Here is a 22,632-nt window from a genome sequence, read left to right on the forward strand (position 1 = left end):
ATTGGTATGAGCCAGGCAGTGGTGGCGCACACCTTTAATCCCAGCACTCAGGAGGCAGAGGCAGGCGGATCTCTGTGAGATTCTGGGCTACAGAGTGAGTTCCAGGAAAGATGGAAAGCTATACAGTGAAACTGTCTCGAAAAACCAAACAAAAAATTGGTATGAAATATGGGTAGGTGAATGAGTAGAAGAGTGGATCTGGATGACAGGTTGGTGAATTAATAGATGGTTAGGTGAGTAGGTATGTGGGTGAGTGGATGGATGGATGTGTGAATGGGTGGATGGATGGGTAGATACCTGGATGGATGGATGGATGGATGGATGGATGGATGGATGGATGGATGGGTAGATGGGTGGATGGATGAGTGTGGATGAGTGTGTGGATCAGTGGATGGGTGGGCAGATGGATGGGTGGATGGATGGATGGATGGATGGGTAGATGGGTGGATGGATGAGTGTGTGGATCAGTGTGTGGATCAGTGGATGGGTGGGCAGATGGATGGATGGGTGTATGGATGGATGGGTAGATGGGTGTATGGATGGATGGATGGGTAGATGGGTGGGTGGATGGGTGGATGGATGGATGGATGGATGGATGGGTAGATGGGTGGATGGATGAATGGCTGGATGGATGAGTGTGTGGATCAGTGGATGGGTAGATTCTGGTGGGTATCCAGATGGGGTAGTGAAAAGAGTATTGACCTTGAATGGCAGCACTGCTCACTCTCTCTGAGCCCAGTTCTGCCTTCTTGGAATGGAAATGAGAAACACCGAGCCTCCCTCAATCTGGAAGCCACGGGGATGCCCAGATTAAACCCCAGATACTTTGGGACAGTGGAGAGCTGCGCAGTCCTAAAGACACGCTGTCTCCATCACCTCTTCCCCCCAGAGCTTGCCTTGACGCCAGTGTATTACAATCAAAGTCTGAGATGGAGTGGAAATCCTCCTGAGACCCGTGATCGTGTTGTGATTCCTCCAGCAAACCTTGTGTGGATTTTCCCCCCTTCTCAGCTCCCAAACAATTTCTTCCAGTGGGGGACGCCAAGATTTTATGGCTATTGGGTTATCTTATCCATCCAGATGGTTAATGTTAATTTATGGTGAAATAAATGTGCAAAACCTCATTTGTCTTATTGCTCCAGAAACATGAGGTGTAAGGCCTAAAAAATCCTGCAAGGGCCGGGTGTGATGTGACTACACACTTTTTCATTCAATTTGGCTTGAAAGCCTGCTTTTCTGTCCCTTGATATTTATGTATAAGCAAATTAGGTTGTTTGGTATAAGAAACTCAGACTCATTTTATGACTTTTAATACATATGCTTGCCTTGTGTTACTTAGCTGCTTTTTATGGAGAAAAAAAAATAAGCCGTGATTTATTAGCTGATGATAAATTTCACACACCTTTCTATACTTTTTAAAACATTAATCATTAGGCCTAGTGTTAGCGTTGGTAACCAGGGATTTGAAGACTCATTAGCTGTGTGGCTCAGTGTGGCTCTCAGCCTAGTGCAGCTTCGTCCCCATCCTGTGAGTGTGCACTGCTCCAAAGCCCACTGTGAGGATGGCGTGGCACCACGGGAGGCTATCAGGTAGGGCTGTGGTGGCAGAGCCAGGTTGTGTCGGACTTCCCTATGGAGCAAGCTGAGTCAGAATCAGAAGCCCTGGCCCTGCTGAGGCTGGTCCTGTGCCCTCTGCTTGGACACTCACTGAGACGGGGGAGGGTATTTCCGAAATTCCTCTTGTGACATTTGGGAACTTCTCAAGCAGGAACTTACCCATGTTCTAATAGGAGCCGGCATTTCCACACGATGATTCACAGGAGTGACATGACTTTTTCTAAAAGTCAGGTCTCCCTGGCCATGATCCAGAGGCCAGGCTACGGGACAGTTGTATTGTGGGAGACAGTCATCTACTCCCTCGGGTACAGAAGGCACCAAGGACCAAGTAGGTGGTTCATGATGGCTGTGATAAAGAGAGGGAGACTTGGCTCTGGGGCTGGGCCCACACAAGCTCAGTCAGGATGTGTCACTTCCTGTTAGACTCTTTAAAACTTCCGGTCAGGGCTTGCAACCGTGAATACCGTGGTTTCAAAAGAAAGACTCTTCTCAGTGGAGCTTTTGGGGTTTTATTGGTGGGGTTTTTTGTTTGTCTTTAATTTTATAAACTATTCTTTTTTAAAAAAAAAAAAAAAAGTTTAAAAAAAAATCACACACCAATATTAATCAGACCCAAATTCCAACTCCATGAACTTCTCTACAATTAGAATAGGCATTTGGAGTGAAATCTTTGGATTGTAAAAATCTTGCATTTGGATTGTAAAATCTTGCATTTTACACTTTCAATATGGAATGTATTTTATGCACTTATCCACCAGCCAAAACAAACAGAGTCAGACACTAGAATGCTGTCGTTTTGTTTAGGTGTTTTGCAAGTTGAGTCTTGTTTCTTACTCTCTCTGCAAGGACTGGTATGAAAAGTGGGTGGGTCCTTACTTCCAAGGCGCCCTTCTGTCTCGTTGCCTCAGACATACAGCCAGTGCAGCAGCCTCTGGCTCCGAGGGACTAAGAGTAGTTGTGATAAGGCCTCGGACTCAAGGACCAACAGGGCGCTTGCCTGACACCAACTTGAGAGCCTTGTCTTGAACGTGGGGTGCTGTCTGTCTTGTTACCTCTCTGGCGATCAAGCCACAACAACCGTTGGCTGTCCTCTTGAAAGTGACTTGCACATTAGAGGCACTAAATAAACCGTCTAGGATCCCAGGCGACCTTTAGACGTGACCGTGACGAGTTGAGGTGGGACTCAAAATCAGTACAGCTCTAGATCCCTTTCTGTGTACAATAGCCATTTTCCAGAGAGTTCCAAAGACCTGTTTCCTCTCGTGTTTTCTTCAGATGTTAGCAGTACCAACAGCATTTCCTGCGCAGCAGCCCCGGCATTCTTCCATGCATAGGCCACGAGCTCCCTTCCACAGACACTTCACATTGGAGGGTGGGGCTGCCGCCCTGCATCTCCTGCCTCCGGTGGACGTGTGAGTGTTTATGCTTGAGTTTGGCAACAGTGTGGTCATGTTTTTGCTTATCACCTCTGTGCATGGTGTCGGGGGCCCCTTATAATTCTCAGACTACTAAAACAGAGAGTCTCAATCATTTGTGTGCTTGTGAGTTGGGATCCCTCTGTGTACTTCCGGCACCCCAGTCTGTGTGGCAGAGGGAGCTTGCTGAGACCCTCTGGCCCTGTTCTCCCGTTTGCTAGCATTCTGAAGACCGGCCGTGGCTGATGGGCTCTGAAGGAATAGCTTGCTGTTCAAACTAGATGCTGACAGACTTCAGCAAGGGAGTCTGTGGCCGCGAATGTTTGCAGGTGTATTGATGGGTTTAGTCCTCACAGCCCTCCCCAGCAGCCCCTGTTCTAGCCATGTGATTGACAGAAACACCAAAGCCGGGGGAAGTTAAGTAACTTGCCGCCCCTAAGCCAGTACAGGATAAAGGAGATGCAGCCTCAGGACCACACACCCCAGTGTATGCACACAGGTACACACACACAGATCTTTCAGATATTCTCAAAACAACCTTCGTATTCATACAGAAAGAAAGCCTTGAAAACCCTTGGGCGTTCAGCCAGGGGCTGTGTGATTTCTAATAAGACACTGTCTAAAAACTGCACAGTACAACAATAGGGGCTTAGTTAAATGAGTTATGTCACAAGTCTGTAAGAAAAACGGGCGAGGGCTTTTGCTGTTCTTTCTTGTGTTTATTTTGAGACAGTCCAGGCTGATCTTGAACCAGCTCCCAAAAGTTGTCCTCTGACCCCTGTGCAAATCCCGTGGCCCATGCACACTCCCATGCAAACACACAGTAATACTGTGTAAGGAAAACATAACCACTTAGGCATCTGAAAATTCTTCTTGTCTCTAGGACCGTTAAAAACCGAATCTGACTGGGCAGATATCTCAGACAGTAAAGCATTTACTGTACAAGGACCTGAGTTTGATCCCCAGAACCCACAGACGAGGCCCGGCAAGGTAGCATGCCCTTGTGATTTCAGCACTAGGAAGGCAGAGACCGGTGAGTCTCTAAGCAAGTTCCAGGCCACTGGCAGGCCCTGTCTCCAAACAAACAAACACCAAGGTGGGCAGTGTCTAAAGAGGGATGCTGGGGTGGCTCTTTGGCCTTTCCCTGCAAGCACGCACACATGCCCAAATACCCCACACACAAGCACACCTGCACGCATGCATACACACACATGCACACACTGTAATAATAAAAAAATAATAATAAATAGGCAACTAGTAGGATTTGGCCTGTGGTATGGGTTGTGACAGATTGACTTCTAACTGGAGTGTCTACCCACCAGAAAGTTCCACCAGGAACTTTGGGTTGTACCAACAGTGGGGGAGGAGGCATTTCAGCATCGTGGTTATATGTCGCTCAGAAGGCCAGCAGAAACCACCTCAGCCGCTGACCTGCCTCGGGGCCTGACAGAGCTCTCCACTTCCTGCCTGCCTTGGGGACCGCTGTACAGACCAGCAAGAACCTGTTTGCTGGCTGCCGCCTCCTCACACCCTCCCCACATCTGTCAGACCCTCTACCCCCTCCCTGTGTGACACTGATGTCTCAGGGGAGGAAGTTAGGTGACAGGCTGGATGGCCTAGCAGGATCCTACATGAGACCATGCCCACGGAGCGAGCCAGTCAGTTAACAAATAGCGTGGGGCTAGATTGACAGGTCAGTACAGTGACATGGGAGGGTGACAGAGGGCGAGCTTCATGAGAACTTTCCAGGCTGAAGAGAGTGAGCTTCTTTGACTTCTGGCAGTTAAAGGCCCAGCTGTTTATGGAGCCCTTCCAGTGGGGAGCTCTTGGAGCCCCTTGGAATTTCCAGTCTTTGCTTTGCCCCAGAACATTCCACCCTCCCTCTGTGCTTAACCAGAGCTAAGTCCTGGGCTTAGACGTGAAAGTCTGACTTTCCAGGCCTGAGTCACGTCCTGGGCCTCTGAGCCATAGAAGTCAGTAACTTCCAGGTAGCAGAGAGGGTTATCGTCAGACCCCCCCACTGGGTGAGAAACACCAGCTGGAGAAGGAGCTGAAGGTAGCCTTGAGTCAGCACCTAGGACCAGGCAGCAGTTGGCGGACTAGGAATCCTTTGATGCTGGATGTACAGCCTTCAGGGCCTGGTACCATCCCCCAGTCCCAGGCGTGGGCCTTGAACACATTACCAGCACTTCTCTGGACCTTGGCCTTCTGTTCTGTGAAATGGACTTGCTGCTGCCTGTCCAGCTGGTTTGCCGTGGGACTCAATGATAAAAATTGCCATTTTGTAAATGTACATGTGCCAGCTGTCGGCTGTGCAGCAGGCTTCACATTAAGTGCCTCTTAAGACCTTATGTGGTGGACATCCCAGGGCAGAGCAGTTCTAAGAAATTGTGTGAAATTTGGTTCCAGTTCAAAGTCCGCAGCCATCAGATGACTGTGTCCCAGTGAGAGACAAAAACGCCTACACACACAGGTTCTCATTTTACACGTGTCTGCAGGTCATCTTGAGAACAACTTGAGAGAGAGAGAGAGAGACAGAGAGAGAGAGAGAGAGAGAGAGAGAGAGAGAGAGAGAGAGAGCCCATCCTCATGGTTTAGTTACTGAATAAGCATTCACTACATACTTACCCTGAGCACAGCCCCAGAAACACATGAGTGACTAGGATATGGTTCCTGGGTATGAGGGGGCTCTTCCAGGCTGATGTCATGTGACTTCAGACCTGGTGCTGAGGAGACGTTGCCTCTCTTTCACACAGTCCCATCCATCACTCGTAGCCTTTTCTCTGTGACCACAGAGCTCTTTGCCAGACATGGGGGAAGTACCGCGTTACCAAGAGCCGCCCCAGCTCGCCTGTCACAGCTTCCCGAGTGTGTCTGCTGTGGCCTGGTATGGCGGTAAACCTGGCAGGATGCTTTGCGCGAAGTTATGCACCCAGTAATGCTGTAGGAGCCAATCAGATGAGTGTCATCCTTGGAGGTGGATCTAAAGAGAAACTTACGTTAAGTGGGACACGCCCTCCCCAGCTTTGGTGGGGATTCAGGGCTGACAAGAAAAGAATTATTTATTTGTCTTTATAGAGAAGTTGAGTGGTCCTCACGAGTGATGCTGTACCACACTGGAGGCCAGGGGAGCCTCTGGAGTATTGTAGAACTATCTGCATGCTCCTCTTTGGGGCAGAGGTAGATGGTGGGCTTGGGAAAATGCTTCCCAAGACTTCCATTAGGTTCTCACCCACCCCATCTAATCTTTTTGTTCTTCCCTCCAAATAAAAAAATCTGGACATTTTTCGTAGATTTGAGAAATGGTCTAGTAAACACTTCTACCATCCTGAATTAGCAAATGAAACGTGGTTTTTTTTTTTTTTTTTTTTTTGTCTATATTTGCTTCAGGTCACTTTTGGTTTTTTGTTTTTTCAAATATGGACCACTTCACGAATTCACATGTCATCCTTGCACAGGGGCCAAGCTGATCTCGGTATGGTTCCAAATCTAGTGTGAGTGCTGTTTAAATGAACACTGCTTCGGGCTGTGTCTGAGGTCCGCAGACAGACACATGGTGGGTAAGAACTCCCGTCTCCCTGTGCCTCCACAATGCATGGATTGTGGTGGTTAATTTCATGTGACTCCTTGACCAGGCTAAGGGATGCCCAGATGAGGTGAGACTTGGTGGGTGTTGGCTATGGATGGGATATCTGTGAGCCTCCGGGCTCTGGGAGAGTCTGGCCTCATCAGCTCCTTCTCTTCCTTACCAGTGAAGCACTTCTTCCCCAGTTCTCACCTCTGTGACTTAGAAGCTGCCCAGGGCTGTGTCTGGCATACAGAGGGTGTTTAATTAAAGCTCTTTTGAGAGTGTCCCCTACACTTAGCCCGTTCAGCAAAGGCAGAGTTCCCGCCGACTCTGTTGAGTGTTAATTGGTATTGCAGGCGTGATTGAAAGTTGGTTTCGTTTTAAGAAAATAAACTGGACTGTTGAGAGTTGAACTCTGTGTGTGTAGATGAATATTCCTTGCATTTAATCAGGAAGTCTTATCTATTCTCTGAAGGAAGACCTGTCTGTTTGGAAAGACATCTGTGTTTACTCTTCATGCCTGAAAGTAATTCATCTAAACTGATCAAATACTGTTTTTAACTCAGACTTCGCTAACAAAGAGCTGGCTTTCTTGCCGGGTGTGAATTGCGGATGTGTCCTCCTGCCTAGCCACGAATCTCTGTTAAACACAATGAGTAACTAGGCTGCATTTTCTGAGCTTGCTAGATCCAAGATGGCTGCCTCAGAAGCCCCTGGAATGCTGGTTAGGGAGCAGACTCCAGCCTTACCTCCAGCCAGTGAGTAGAAGACTCTGGACAAGGCCTGCAAATTTGTTTTGTTTTGGTTTGGTTTGGGGGTTGTTTTTTTTTGGGGGGGGGTTCAAGACAGGGTTTCTCTGTGTAGTTTTGGTGTCTTTCCTGGAACTCCCTCTGTAGTCCAGGCTGGCCTTGAACTCACAGAGATCCACCTGCCTCTGCCTCCCGAGTGCTGGGATTAAAGGCATGCGCCACCACCGCTCCGTCTCAAATCTGTATGTTGAACAGACTGCCCATGTGGTTCTCAAACATCATAAGGTGAAGGACTGTCCATCTGGATCGGTGCTGCCCGAAATGGCCTCCCAGTCACATGGGACTCTAAATGTAGCCAATCCAGGTTGAGCTATGCTGTTGGTATTAAAATACACACTGATCTCAAAATACCATACCCAAAGAGGTAAAATAGGTCCTTCATCCATGTTTGTTAAATTTTACATTGAGTTGATAAGTGATTCATATCAATGTTTGTTTTGTTTTACTTTTTACTGCGGCTGTTAGAACAGCTTCCGGTGTGTGTGGCTTGCAGTCTGTCTCTGTGTCGTCTCAGCCATGGACTCCCTGAGAACACTTGACATCAGGGGAATTTGGGGTAATGGATGATTAAGAACTTGTGGCTCCCAGTTTGGGACTTTCACAAACTGTTTCACTTCCTCCGGCCTCAGTTTCCTCCTGTGACATAAACTGGGCAACAGGAACTATTTCATTTGCTTCCATTTGGAACTCAGTGGGCGGGGCCGAGCGCCTCAGTCTTCCCCTCACATTAGCAATGACCCCGGAGGCTCACTCAGTGGAATGAGGAAACGATACCGTCCCAGCTTACAGAGCGATGAGCTCAGATGACCCCAGGAGTCCTCTGTAATTTCACCTTCTGTGGCAGTCCTTCCCAGATCCCCTTGTGGGCTCTCTCATCTAGGAATAGCCCTGCATGCCATCGCAAGCTGTGGCCTGTGGCCTCCCATCTCGCTTACAGACGTCCTCATAGAACTACACAACTTTTTGCCTGTAGTTTGTGACTCAACCCTAGAAATGCCAGGTTAAACGGATTTGGATTTATCCATCTACTGGTTTTTAAGATAGAGTAGAAGTCAGCGTTCACTCTTCTAGCTAAATTTTAATACTGCAGGTGCAGTAAGGTAATAATATATTGGGGCGGGGCGTGCAACAGGAAACATTTGTTTAAAATTAATGATAGAGGGTTGAGGAAATGGTTCAGCAAGGAAAGCTCTCACCGCACAAATGGAGGCTACAGGTTCAATCCCCAGAACCTACATGAAAGAGAGCCAGAGGTGGGGGTGTGCTTACACTGCAGGACTCAAGGAGGTAGATCTCCAGGGCTTGCTGGCCAGAGAGCCCAACCTCTTCAGGCAAGCGAGTGAGAGACCCTGCCTCAAAAAACACGAGGTTGACAGAGCCTGAGGAGGAACTTCATCCAAGGTTGTCCTCTGACCTCTACACACCTCTACACACACACACACACACACACACAGACACACACAATAATGATGATAATAATAATAATAGGCTGAATAAGAGCTACCAGAAAGAAAATCACAGAAACCCATCCTGAGACCCCAAGAACACAGACACCCACCTTCTGCTTTTGTTTACAAGACACTTATCTATAAAGTATTTGCTTAATTATTGTGAAAATGACTGTGTTTACTGGGCAGAATGGTAGTCAAAACCTATTCCCGACTTGAATGTCTACACCCGCTGTTAGGTGTCTCCTAACCTCAATACTCTCGTCTGCTAAATGGGGAGGATACAAGTGGAGCACCCCAAAACCCCAAATGAGGGCATCAGAATCCCACATTAAAATGAAATTGTTAAAAGGTAGTGTCTAAAATTCCCTCCAGCCCGCGTGTTTAAGGTATATGTCAAACAAGTGAATTCCATGTTTCGACTTGGGTCCCATCTCCAAGATTTATCATTTTGTATGTGCAGCTATTCCAAAATCTGAAAGGGAAACACTTCGGTGCCAGGATTTGGAACGAATGAGGACTATCCTGAGTGTACTAGTGATTAACTCACAGGGCAATGGAGAGGGCTGCATGAGAATAAGGTGTGTGTGTGTGTGCGCGTGAAGCAGACTGAGGTGCCTGGCACCTCCTGGGGTGTTATTACTGCGTCGATTGCCCCGCCCCCAGCCAGGTTGATCCAGTGCCTGAAGGAGGATGCTTTCTGCGTCTTCCAGCAGCTTTTATGGAAAATAACACAGTAAAGGGCTCAAGATGGCAACAGCTGTGAGGTTTGAAAAGGAAGTCACGGATCTAGATGAACAATACGCACACGGTGCCTGCCCTGATCGGTCCCCTCACATCTAACACCCCAGGACCTCATTCCTTCTCCTGACCACTCCAATTGACACCAGTGAAGAAACTGAGACTCAGAAATGCAGAGTAACTGGTCCAAGTCTAACCTGCTAGTAAATGATAAAGCATCTTCCTGCTTGGAAGGCCCTTGCTCTCTCTAACACAGCTCTCTACAAAAGGGATAGGGTCAGTCCTTGGATGTACCCAAAAAGCTACTCCTGTAGTAACACATGTCTTGCTCCATCAGCACTGAAGACTTGGTTAAAAAAAAAAAATAAGCATAGAGGTTAAGCCAGGCAGTGGTGACGCATGCCTTTAATCCCAGCATGCAGGAGGCATAGGCAGGCGGATCTCTGTGAGTTCAAGGACAGCCTGGTCTACAGAATGAATTTCAGGAAAGGTGCCAAAGCTACATAGGGAAACCCTGTCTCAAAAAACCAAAAAAATAAAAATAAAAAAATAAGCATGGAGGTTAAAATCCAAACGCCCCTGCTTCTCAAAAGCCCAGAATGGAGACTCTGGTGTGGAGATGGGGGTCCCCATTCTTCAAAGGCTGACGGAGCTGGGGCAGTGACAGGCCCTGTAAGAGTATAGAGCTCTCTCTCAGACACACGTCCAGGAGAGGCTAACACCGGACTGTCCAGGAATAGGTATCACTGAGCAGCCAGTGAGGTCCCTCCAGACCCAGCCTCGGCATGTGGGTGCCATGACCTGCACCATCGGTATGTTTGGTTCCCGTGGGATTGGGCAGGGCTGTGGAGCCACATACTCGGAACAGGACGCTTGACAGAAGACAAGGTGACCGTTGGAGATCCGCCCCCTCCAGTCATAGGTTTCCAATATTTTCCAAACCCAGTTCACCTTTATCTTAAGTCAGAGTGGGACTCAGAAGCTCTTGTTCATAGAGCCAGTGGCGCTGGATGGCACACCTCATAGGGCCATGTATGCATGCCAAACACCTGACCACGTGGCCACCAAAGTCACCGTGGATTCTAGAAGACCAGTTTTAAAAACAAAAACCACAGTTTTACTATATAGGCCTGGATGGCCTGGAACTCACTATGTAGACCAGACTGGCCTCGGACTCAGATCTGCCTGCCTCTGCTGTTATTAAAGGTGTGTGCCACAATGGCTGGCCCTAGAAACCCATCTTTTAATCATTTGACCTGTGGTCCCAGAAAATGCAGAAGCCCGTTTTCGAAGACTAGTGGTGGAGAGGGTGTCTGCATGGACAGCCCCTGATGAGTGTGTTGAATTCACTATTGCAGCTTCTTATCACACACTTGAGTTGAGGCCAGCACATTCTAGAAGCTTAATAAGTAAAGCCGTGTGCTGTGCTCTTCTACTTAATCTTCTAAGCAAAGCCAGGAGAGCATACAATAGCCCTAATCTGTAGGTGTGGAAACTGGAGTATGGGTTTGTCCCAGGCCCAGCTCCAGACTTCAATAGGAAGATGCAGATGTTTGGGTTGCTGGAGGCCTGGCTCAGGGGATCCTTCCTCTCCCTGGGAAGCTCCAGGGAGCAGACAGCTCTTTGCCCTAGTGATTGAAGGGCTCCCAGGCACTGGGGCAGATGTCTCTCGCCTGTTCCCTGGGCCCCTTGCCCAGTTCCTCCCTGCCCTGCGCAATGTCTTAGAGCATGCTGGAAACATTAACTCGTCTCCTGCTATTCATCTTAGCGAGGCTCGCCCTGACAGTACAATTTCAATGTTCCTCCAAGGGCAGACAGCAGGTCACAAGAATCGATAATGGATCCCAGGCAGTTGGACGCAATTCAGATCTGATGGGAACCCGCGCCTTCCTCGCGCTGCGTCCCAGGCCTCCTCTCGCACCCATAGTTTCGGGGTACTGCCTTCCAGGAATGGCTTGGCTCTGAAGTAGCCGGAGGGACAACAGGATGATTGTTCCTGCTGACCTCCTGGCTCCCTCCACCCCTTAGGGATGATAGGGAGGACAGCAGGCCTCAGCCTTTCCTCTCCTGGCCCCTTCCTTATCTAAGTCTGGCCCCCCCTAGGCCACGGTCCCTGCGTACTCACCGGGACCAAAACTTTGTTTCATTCTGTGTCTTCTGCACTTCAAATAAAGATAGCCAGACTCGGAATGCTGTTGTTCCTTTGATATTGATGAGGGTGGAGGGCTGCTGAGACCCCCCTCAGATACTAAAAGCTGCAGAAGCACTCATCCGGTATGAAATTTAGTTGTTTTTGCACAGGACACATCATCCCATATATTTGAGAGTCTCTAAATTACCAGTAACAAAGTGTGTTGTAAATCTTCCACAAACGGTTGTTTTTGTGTGCTGCTTAGGGGACTAAGGACTAAGAAAGAAGTCCCCCTGTGTTCGGGACAGATGCGTTTCGATCCAGCAATGGCTGAGGCCATGGGTGCAGAACACAGGGCCACGGCATATGCTGGGTGAATGAATCCTGCCACTGTCCGCCATTTGCGTGCAGCCCCACGCAGTCTCCTGGCCTCCAGCCTCGCCCTCCTGCCTCCTTCTTGACCAGCACACGTGACTTGTCTTAACCTGAGAGCAGCCCCTCTCTGTCCCCCACCCTCCCAAACACAACCGGTCTCTCCGGCTGTCCCAGCACAACCCCTCAGAGCCGTCTTTGAACCCTGCCTTGCAGGCCATACCCTCAGCCATACACAGAGGCTCTAGCCTGGCCTTGATCATGGCTTTTCCCTACCTCTGCCGCAGTCTCTCTGACATGCAGTCTGGACTGGATTCACCAGAATTCATCTTTCTCTCACCTAAACCCCTCACTGAAGTTGGATCATGTCTCTCCCTAACTTGTGCCTTCTAGGGGTCCCACCCAGCTCAGAGTGAGCCCTGGCGTTCACCTCCATTCCAGGTTCACTGTGTGCTCTACACAAACCCCAGAACACCCTGACTTGCCTCAGCCTTTCAGGCCTCTGTTCATGGTTCACGTCCCTTCTCAACAAGGCCTGGCTGTGAGAACCCAGGGAGTGGCATGTGAGAAGCGTTCAGGGCAGTGCCCCTCTGAAGCTGTGAGCCGCTGTGTGTACTTACAGGGGTCCCTTGGGGGCCAATTCCGAGCAGATCGTGTTTGCTCAATGGGACTCTGGCCCAGTGCCTGGCTCCAGGCGGGAACTTGAATGTGTATGGAACTGAGGCGAGGAGATGAAGCCGGAAGACGGTACTGGCTGACTTGGTGTGAACCTAAGAGCTCTGCAGCCTGGAGAGGAATGTGAGGGAGGTGGGCTGGGGTGGGGACAGCGTCCCTGGAGGAGGAGAAGCCGTCCTGCCCACACCTTGGGCACTCAGGTCCAGCGCATTCTGGTGATATCTCTCTCTCTCTCTCTCTCTCTCTCTCTCTCTCTCTCTCTCTCTCTCTCTCTCTCTCTCTCCCCACCCCCCAGAGACTTGAGTCATAAGCTCTGAGGATGAAGCCTGTGACCCACATCTCTTGGTCTCTTTCCAGGCAGCCCACATGAATCCACTGTTTTGATTAATTCATAATTCAAAACAGTCTCTATCATCAGGCCAAGTCACCCTGTTGGGGTCCCAGAACCCCAGCCTGAAAGGCCTGAAATGCCGGTTGACTTGACTCCAGGCATTTGTCCCCCGAGACAGGAGGGAAGTGGAAGGTGTCCCATCCTGCACCACTGGCCCTCTATGGCCCCAGGCCTCTCTCCCTTAGCACTCAGGAAGAGCAAGGGAGATTGTGTCTCTGGGGGTGTGTAAGGCACACACTCCTCCCTGTAATGTTCCACGTGCCTCGGGATGTGAAGAAAGAGCAAACTTGGAAGTCTCTGAAAAATAGCTCAGCCTGAATCATTCCTTCGAAGAGGCTGCCATGCCAGCTGTCTGCTGACTGACGCCCCTTTGCCCTTCTTTGGGTACAACAGAGGGGTACCCCAGGTCAGTTCTGGAAGAGCCCAGCATGGGCTGTCTGCCTTATGTCATGTCTCTGTTTGGAGTGGAAGCTTCCTGGTCAGGGTGGTTTGGAGTCACTGAATGCCAGTCTCCATCTCCAGATGCATCATTAACTCACCCCTCTGAGCCTCCGGTTTCTCATCTTTAAAATGGACATAACCACCTTGGGAGGACTAGGGATTAATAATCCTGTAACGTGCTCAGTGCATGCTGGGTACTCAGTCTACAGGAGCTGTCACTCACTGGCCCATGCAGCATTTATTGAGCACCGGCTCTGTGTTAGGCAGGAAAGAGAACAATGCCCTATTGTCCGATAATAAACCAACAGGTAAATAGGCAGTAAGTTTGTTTAGGTAACGTGGTCTAGAAGGGAAGGTCCATTGAGTAGCCAACCACGTGGGAGCAGGATCTGACGGCAAGGGAAGAGACACCAGGAAGGGTGCAGTTATACCATGGTGAGGCTGGGCCATCTTTGGACATGGCTGTCCAGTACGCATTTCTCAGCTCCGTGCACCCAGCCACTGCCCTTTGGTTTCTGATGATTGACAGCCCCAATCACCCTCCACAGGCTGGGCCGTGTCTTTGGGGAGTTGGCCTTAATAACAGAATTAATCAGACCAGATGTATTTCCTAGTGTTCCAGGGGGGGTAAAAAGAATGTTCTCCATCGCAACGGTACCAAATGTGAACTCGGAGAGCTGAGAGATGTTGATGAAAGGGGAGAGAAGGGGGCTTTGAGGAGAGCAGGGGCCGGGTCAAGATCTGCTCCCACCCCTGGCCGACCATAGCAGGCCAGTCCTGTGTCGTGTGCCCCCGCCCCCACCCCGCCCCGGGGGCACTACCTCTTTGTCTCACTGTACTGCCTCCTTATCAAGTGTCTCTGCCCCTGACCAGCCCACTGAATTCCCCTCCTGGCCTTTGTCCCTGTGAAATTCTCCAGGGTGCTTCAGAACGTGTCTCATTTTAGTAACCCCTCTCCCGAGAACCTGGAGAAGCAGGAGACACAAAATCCCATTGTCCTCTCCTTATCGTCCCCTCAGCCCACTGCACTTTGGGCAGTGTGAGTTACCCACACTCAAGCGTGTTCCAAAAATACTAAATAGAAAATTGCGGCAGTACGTCCTAAGCCTTAAATTCTGGGCTGCTCTGAGATCGGTGATGAAATCTTGCACCACTACCCCCGTCTTTCCTGGGATATGAATCATCCTTCTGTGCTGGGTATCCATGATGGATCCGCCACTCGCCTGTTGGTCGCTCACCGTGACCTTGGTTATCAGATTGCTGCTGTAACATCATGGTGCTCGCATTGGGTAACTCAGCTTAAGGTCAGCCCCAAAGTGCACAGGGTGTGGTACTGTCAGTTCAGATAGAGCAGGAGGCTGGAAAGTACTTCTTGGAGTGAGACGTTGAAAGTTCTCAACTTAATAAGGACATGGGGAGCTCGTTTGCTGAGGTTGCTGAGATGTGGGGTGGGAATGACTGTGGAATCGTGAAGAAGGAAGAAGGAATTCCTGTTAGACCAGAAGTCACGGCCTCAGTGCCTAAGGACTTAGTCAAAATGGAGAAGTCCTCAATGACAGGACCGCAAGCTAACTGTGTCACGGAGCAGGCGCCCCTCCCTGGGGAAGGGACAGCCACAGCTGCCTGTTAGATGCGTGGCGGGAAAGAAAGGCCCCTGTGTGTGGAGATGGGTGCGATCACCCCACCTGCTTTCAGACCATGACACTGGATAAATGATTTGTAACCAACATTTGAAAATAACATAGACGTGAACTTTTCAAATATCAGAGTGGCTGGGGATCTTGCGTGTGTGAGGCCCTGGGTTCAACTCTCACACTGAAAAGAAAACCGGAGCACATGACCTGGGCTCAGGAATTATTTGTAGTGTGGTGCAATTCATTTTTCACTGTGGACTAGTCAGTTAGTGAAATCTAAGTTGCCTAAGCCCCCACCTTCAAAGGAGACATTCTTATTCTGGAGACCAAAAGCCATGAAGCAGTGGTTCTCAGCCTTCCTGATGCCGCAGCCCTTTAGTACAGCTCCTCATGTTTTGGTAAATGCCAAACATAAATTATTTCACTGCTGTTTCATAACTGTATTTTCGCTACCTTTATGAATCATAATGTAAATATCTGTGTTTTCTGAGGGTCTTAGGTGACTCCTGTGAAAGGTACATTCGACCTCAGAGGGGTCACACCCCACAGGTTGAGAACCACCACCATAAAGTTTATGTTCTGGAGAGCAGAGGCAGAACTTGGAGAAGAGATTGCATTGCTTTCTATTAACTGAGAAAAATGAACAGCTCTCCACTGTAGAGGGGACCCAGTTTCCTGTGTCTCACCAATGGGTAACTTTTGCACACTCATGCAGTATGTGCACACACATATGCATATACGCACATATGTACACCCACACATGCACACAAACACTAGTGACACTCATAAATACATGCTTGTGTATTCAAACGTGCACACACAGACATTGGCATGTAGACACAGGTACACATGAATACACACTCACAAACTTACATTCATGGACATATGAATGTAACATGAACAACACTGGGTTGTAACCCACATGTGCATGGCCACAAACACGTGTCCATACCAGGACATCCTAGGAGCGGACAATGGAGGACCCCCCAGGTAGTACAGGGTAAAATCACACCTGTTCAACTAGCCCGGGTACAGAAGAGTGTGCCTGTCCCCTATCCTAGGGTTAGGGTTCCAGATGTGACCCAACCACCCCTGCTGTGTTTGGGGTCTGATTCAGGGTGACAGGAAGCATGTGTGTGTTTGTGTGGGGCGTGGTGTGGTGCCCTCCTGAGCAGAAGTCAGCCCGGCACAGATAGTATCTTAGGAGCAGGGTTGTGCTGACCAGGCTTTGCGCTATAGGCCTTCCCACCTTGGGGAAGAACAGCTCTCAGGTGCATGCTGAGCCTTTTTCCTATCTGTCCCACAAGGATGGTCCGGGCTCTCACGGCAGGGAGCACTGACCAGTTCCTCGTCCATGTCCATGTCCAGTCCACACAAGCTCCTTGTCCATACAAGGGCTTCTTCCGCTGCTGCTGCAACACATCGCCACAGACTTGTCGTGTGTCCTGTGGCTCTGGAACTCGGGAGTCTGACGTGGGTCCCACGTGGCTGCAACCACAGGCCTGGAGCATCCACGACCACCTGTGTCCCTTGGTTTATGGCTTTCTTGTCCTAGGAGGTGATGGCAGCCAGCTGGAGTCTTCCCCCTGCTCACCCCTGTGTCCCCAACTCCCCCTCTGCAGCAAAGATTCTGTGATCAAGTGACCTCACCCGCTAATCCGGAGCCACCCTGTACTTTAGGATCATGTGGTTAGCAACGGTTCCTCCACCTGCTCCCTCTCTCGCCCCTAGCCAAGGAACGCTATGTATCTGGTGTCTGGGGTTGGGGTGTCTGCCTAGCTCGCTGCCACAAATCGTTTTGGGGGAAGTGACTGGACTTCCTTGCCTGGGGCTGTTCCCAGCTGTCCTCCAGGAACCTTCAAGGGAGCAGGGGCTGGGAAATGAGGCCTCAAGAGAGGAATGGCCATGGCTGGTTCACGGCACACAGACCCCCAACCCAGCATTACCTGGGCAGCCTTCTAACACGCAGAGCCCCGTCTTGCGTAAAATGCCCTTTACAAGACCTGGGGTGCCTGCTCCCTTCCCATGGTGGCCCCCTGACATATTCTGTTGCCACTCCTACTTAACAGATGATAAAACGGTGGCACAGAGAGTGTTGGTGACTTGCCTGAGCTCCCACAGCCTGTCAGGGACAGAATGGGGACTTGGGCCCAGGGACCTGGACTCCAGCCTCGCTGCCCTCCCGGGCCCTCTGCCTCTGCGCCTTCAAGCTGCTTGTGGTACACAGCCAGGCGGGGCCAGAGTTTCTTATTAGTCCTCATGGCTGAGATTAGGACAATGCAACCAGGGATAACAGTGTAGCCAGCCTCCAAGAGACCTCCGGGCTCCCTGTCTGTACCTCACAGCCATGCTGTCTGTCAGTAACGGAGAGTTGATGGAGGCTGGCTGGTTCTAGTCCCCCACCAACCCCTCCACAGGCAAGTACTCAAACTGTTTCAGTGTTGAGATGGCCAGCCTGCAGACTCTGCCCAAACACTTGTTCATAGCCCCCTCTGGTCCCCAAAGTGCCGCTCTAACCAGTAGCTACTTCAGGCCAAGTTATTGGCCACCTAGCTGCGCTTTCTGGGTTTTATAAACTGATTTATATGCCTCCCTAGCCAGGGCGTCTCATTACTGTGCATGTTCTTTAAGACGGCACAGTCACAGGTGAGCAGAGGACTGGCCACCCTGACCCCCCCACACACACCTCGGGGAGGTGACAGGCCTGCACCAGGAGCTCAGGGACCAATCCCCTTCCTACCCCGCAGCTCAGGACAGCCTAGGGCACAGCTTTCTGCTTGTGTCTCCTGATGGGGAAACATGTTACACATAGGACCCAGAAATCCTTCCCAGCAGGCTTTTCCTGCCTTCGGTCTCCTCCACACCTTGGGTCTAAGGCTGGGGTGGAGGAGACTTGTAAATTGTCCAAGTGGACTTCTCTGTACCATAAACATTGCCAGAGCATCTGGAGACGGCCAGGCGACACTTTCTCCTGAGCACAGTGAGGCTCTGAGAACGTGGAACCGAAGGTGAATATATTTCCTGAAATAGGGCAACAGCCCTGGCTAGACGGAGCTGTAGGCCCTTCCGCAGGCACATCTTACCCACTGCCCACCAAAGAGGATGGGATCCATGCATTCCCTGGCTAGGCAGGTCTTCCGGGCCCTCCCAGTACCCAGCTAGACCCACTGAGCTGAGTGGCCAGCAGTGCCGAAGGAAGATGAGCCAAGGTGTAGCAACTGTGAGCGCCTGGCTGTGCAGGAGAAGAGCCACCAGCTCCCCAAAACCTCCTTCCTGATCTGCTATTCAGCAGAACAAGGGAATATCAGAGAGGACCCTCGAGAAGAAATTGCATGCATTCACACACACACACACACACACACACACACACACACACACATATATGCACGGGTGCATGCACACTGGGCTGCTGAGATGGCTCAGTAGGTAAAGGTGCTTGCTGCCAAGCCTGACAACCTGAGTTCGATCCCCAGGGCCCACATGGTGGAAGAAAGAATAGATTCTGAGAGTTGTCCTTTGACTCCATGTATGTGTACACACACACACACACACACACACACACACACACACACACACATGCACGCACGTACTAGTTAAAATGTTTTTTAAAAGGGGAAAAACCTCAACTTCACACATACAAGTGGGTAAAGGTTAGCCGCTGTGAGTGCTTTTCAAAATGACAGTACGAGGGAACTGACTCCTGCTTCCTCTTCACCAGGCGGGGTTTGGGAACTTTAGAGTGCTGGGGGTCCACAGAGCTCGAGAGTGGCTCAGACAGGGTGGGGAGCCCGGGTCACCAAACACACCTGTGTGTCTTCCTTCCGAGTGCTTGTCCTGCCAAAGCCTAGACGAGCGTGAGGGGCTAGCCTCGGGCACATCGGTAGGGCTAGGGTGGAGGCCAGGTCCTCCTTGTCCCAACCCCGTCGGACATCAGGCTTGAAGGGCAGGCCTGGCTCTTTGCTGTCGCTGTCCTTCTCCATGAACCCTGACCCCTCACACACACAGCTACCTCAGAATGGTTCCTTTAGCTTCCCTGGGACACTGACCTTCTGTGTGACCTTAAGGACCACAGCCTGCCTCACACATAGGGCAGCCATGGCAAGCCAGAATATCAGTGACTGTAGTCCTCTCCCTAGCTCCCTTTACGCCTTCCAGCCTTGATGATTTCCTTTTGTAAAATCCCAGAATTCGCACCTTGCCCTTTTGCATGGGACCTCTGTGTCTGCCGCCTGATGGGGCCTTTGGTTCCCAAGAGAGCCGGTCCACAGCTGCATTAGAGGCAGGTTTTACTTTAAAAATCCAAAGAAATGCTATCTCAGCTAAGCATTGAGCTTTCTGCAAAACCATACTTTTTTTTCAATGCTGGGGATCGAACCCAGGACCTCACACTTGCTAAGCAAGCACTCTGTCATCAACCTATGTCCCCAAGTCCTGTCTTTGTTTTGAACTAGATAAATCCCGTCCCCCACAAATCCCACTCACAGACATCCTGACACACTCACTCAGGACTTCTGTCTTCTGAGCCCCTCTGTGCCCACCCCTTCCTCAACTTCTGTTTCTTGTGAGAACCTGCTACATGCCTGGGACTGGGGTATACGTGTGACAAGATCCTCCCCTACACTGTGGGACCCCTGGATCTGCTCGCAGATTCTGTGCCCACCACCCACTCACTAATGCTTAAGTCTTATTCATCTGTGACCCACGGTCGATTGAGAATTTGGTCTTCATTTTCCTGATACCCACCCCAACAAATCACTTCCTGTTTAGCATTATTCTTAAGGCAATAATAAAGCCTCCTCGGAGTGCCCCATATCTACCTCGGCTTATTTATAAAGATGGACAGACCTCCAGGAGGCAGCGAGGACTGGGTTAGCCCGAAGGGTGCCTAAATTAGACTCTGATGTAAAGGGCTATCCCATCCCGAGGGCGCTTGTTACTGTGACTCGAGAGAGCCCTCCCTGGAAATGGACTGCGTCCTGATTTCCCATCAGAGCCCAGAAAACAGAGTCAGTGTCTATTCTAGGGTATTTCTTGGCCTCCAAGGAAAACATAAAGTGAACTTAAAGCCTTAAAGAATGAAATTATGATGTGAGCCAAATGGTTAAACCTTGAGGACATAGGCTAACAGAGGTGTGCCAGCCGCCACCGGCAACCACTGCCCACGTTCACTGTGCCTTCAGGACAGAGTTGTGACATGGGGTGGGGTGCAGGCCTGAGGAACAGGCTGTGGAGTTGCTTAGTAGATAAGAGTCTCGAGGCTGGGGGATTGTTTAATGTGTAGAGTTCCAGATGAAAAATGAGTGGTTTTTGGAGATGGTGGAGGCTGCCTAACAGCTTAATGCCTCCAAACTGTGTGCTTCAAAGTAACTAGAGGTTACCAGGGGTGTGGTTCAGTTGAGTGCTTGCCTGACTTTCAGAGGCCTGAATTCAGCCCTCGGCACCACATACGTAAGGTGTGGATCAGGAGTTTCCCTAACTATGCGGCAAGTTCAAGACCAGCCTGGGTTACATGAGACCCTGGGTCAAAAAGACAAAAAGTAAGGAATGTCCTATGGAACATCTTCCTTGCTCCTCGGCCTCCATCAGCATCTTGATGTCCACCATCTTGACAGCTGCCGTCTTGGCAGGCGTCACCTGAACGATCGAAGTGTAGTTGGACAACGGGTGAGTTCTTGTGTTGTTTGGCATTGTCCTTCTCTGCCCAGCCCCAAAGGCAGAGAAGTCGGACTGGCAGATACGGCGCCTGTGGTGATGGCATTCAGAGCCAGACCCCTGTCAGCGGAAGGCAGGACCAACAGCAGATGCATCGTCTGAGGCTTCCCGAGCATCAGAGGGCAGCTGCTCCCTTCTCAGGGCCTCTAAGTGGCACAAAAGCCACCATCAAAGGCGCTTCCACCCTCGGCTCTAGGTCCAGCCTCAGAGTTCAAAGGGAATTTTTGTCCTTTTCATTTGCTGACATTTCACTCAGGAATTGGGTTTAGGGTAAGATCGGATCATACACCCCACCTGCCCCACCCCCGGACATGTAGCCCCTCAGCATGTTCAGAGCAAACCAAGGCAGCTGAGTGGAAACAGAGAACTAAGGGCCTGTAATTAAAAGGCTGTGGTGTAAAGCAGCTGTCTGAAATTGGTACCTGGTTCTCAGACTAAAAATAGACCCTTTCCACAAACCAAGCAGGAGAATCCTGTGGGGGTGGCCATTGCAGTTGGAAGACATCAATAGGTGTGTGCTTCTCGCTCTCCATTCCGCTGAAAGAATGGACTGCATCGAGCCTGCTCCAGAAGGAGGTTGTCTGTAAGGGACTGGCCCGGCATGCTGGTGGCATAGACTGGCTGCAGTGTGCCAAGGGTGAGGGACATCAGTGGCTATGTGATCTGGACTTAGTCTGGGAGCTTCAGTCCTTCAGGATGTTAGGGACACCAATGTCATACCTGGGTATGGATGTGGTGTGTGTGATTCAAATGTGTCCCCTGCTGAGCCCATTGGCTAAGGTTTGGCATGTCTGAACTGCTAAGCAGATTAAGGTCCATGGAAGATCAGGTTATGGGACAGATAAGTTTTTTTTTTTTTTTTTTTTGTTTTTTTTTGTTTTTTTTTTTTTTTGTTTTTGTTTTTGTTTTTTCGAGACAGGGTTTCTCTGTGTAGCTTTGCGCCTTTCCTGGAGCTCACTTGGTAGCCCAGGCTGGCCTCGAACTCACAGAGATCCGCCTGGCTCTGCCTCCCAAGTGCTGGGATTAAAGGCGTGCGCCACCAACGCCCGGCCGGGACAGATAAGTTTTAGCAGATGGGATAGGGGAAGTGTCTAGGGACAAGCCCAGGACATGTCACGTGGTTGTCATTAGGAAGGGCAGTTCTGCTCTCTTGATGGTTTTGTCTCGTGCTCCTGAGGTCCCCAGTGCAATGATGAGCAGATAGGTCTCTGGGATCTGAAAGGAAATAGGCTTTCATTTGGCTACCCTCTTGATAGTGTAGTCATAGCAATAACAAATGACATTATCAGAACCTCCTAGAATTAATTGTGCCTGTCCTTTGCCGATCCCTGGACATGTGAAGGGTCTGGGTTGCTCAAGTTTTGTATCGTTCACCTTGAGGTCCTACATTTGAGACCCCGAAAGCCCTTCAGAGCTCTTCGATCACCCCCAACTGCCCTTTAGGGGAACAGTAGATGTGTATCCTAGTTGAGAGCAGACAGGCAAGCTGTAGAAGCTGTTCATCTGCCCAGCTGGCTGGAGTTATACAAATCCAAGAAGCAGAGGGCCATAGGGACTAATGGTGAGGGCCCCAGGTGAGCCGCACTCAGAGGGTAAGGGCCACCTCACTTTTGCTGTGTTGTCTTAGACAGTAGTGGAGTGGGGGTGACTAGGGACAACCCACCCACCAGTCTTCACA

The 22,632-nt window shown here is 50.3% G+C and overlaps 1 protein-coding gene and 1 non-coding gene across 3 annotated transcripts in view; one reads left to right on the forward strand and one right to left on the reverse strand.

Moving 5' to 3' along the window:
* Chst11 (carbohydrate sulfotransferase 11) overlaps nucleotides 1–22,632 on the forward strand; it is a 214,186-nt gene that overhangs the window by 171,315 nt on the left and 20,239 nt on the right. The gene's annotated exons all lie outside the window — the stretch shown is intronic.
* Nucleotides 6,446–6,549, reverse strand: LOC114700650. Its single transcript, XR_003735722.1, has one exon. It is a non-coding gene; the product is annotated as a U6 spliceosomal RNA (small nuclear RNA).

This window comes from Peromyscus leucopus, chromosome 18 (genome assembly GCF_004664715.2).
Source record: "Peromyscus leucopus breed LL Stock chromosome 18, UCI_PerLeu_2.1, whole genome shotgun sequence".
Lineage (NCBI taxonomy): Eukaryota > Metazoa > Chordata > Mammalia > Rodentia > Cricetidae > Peromyscus > Peromyscus leucopus.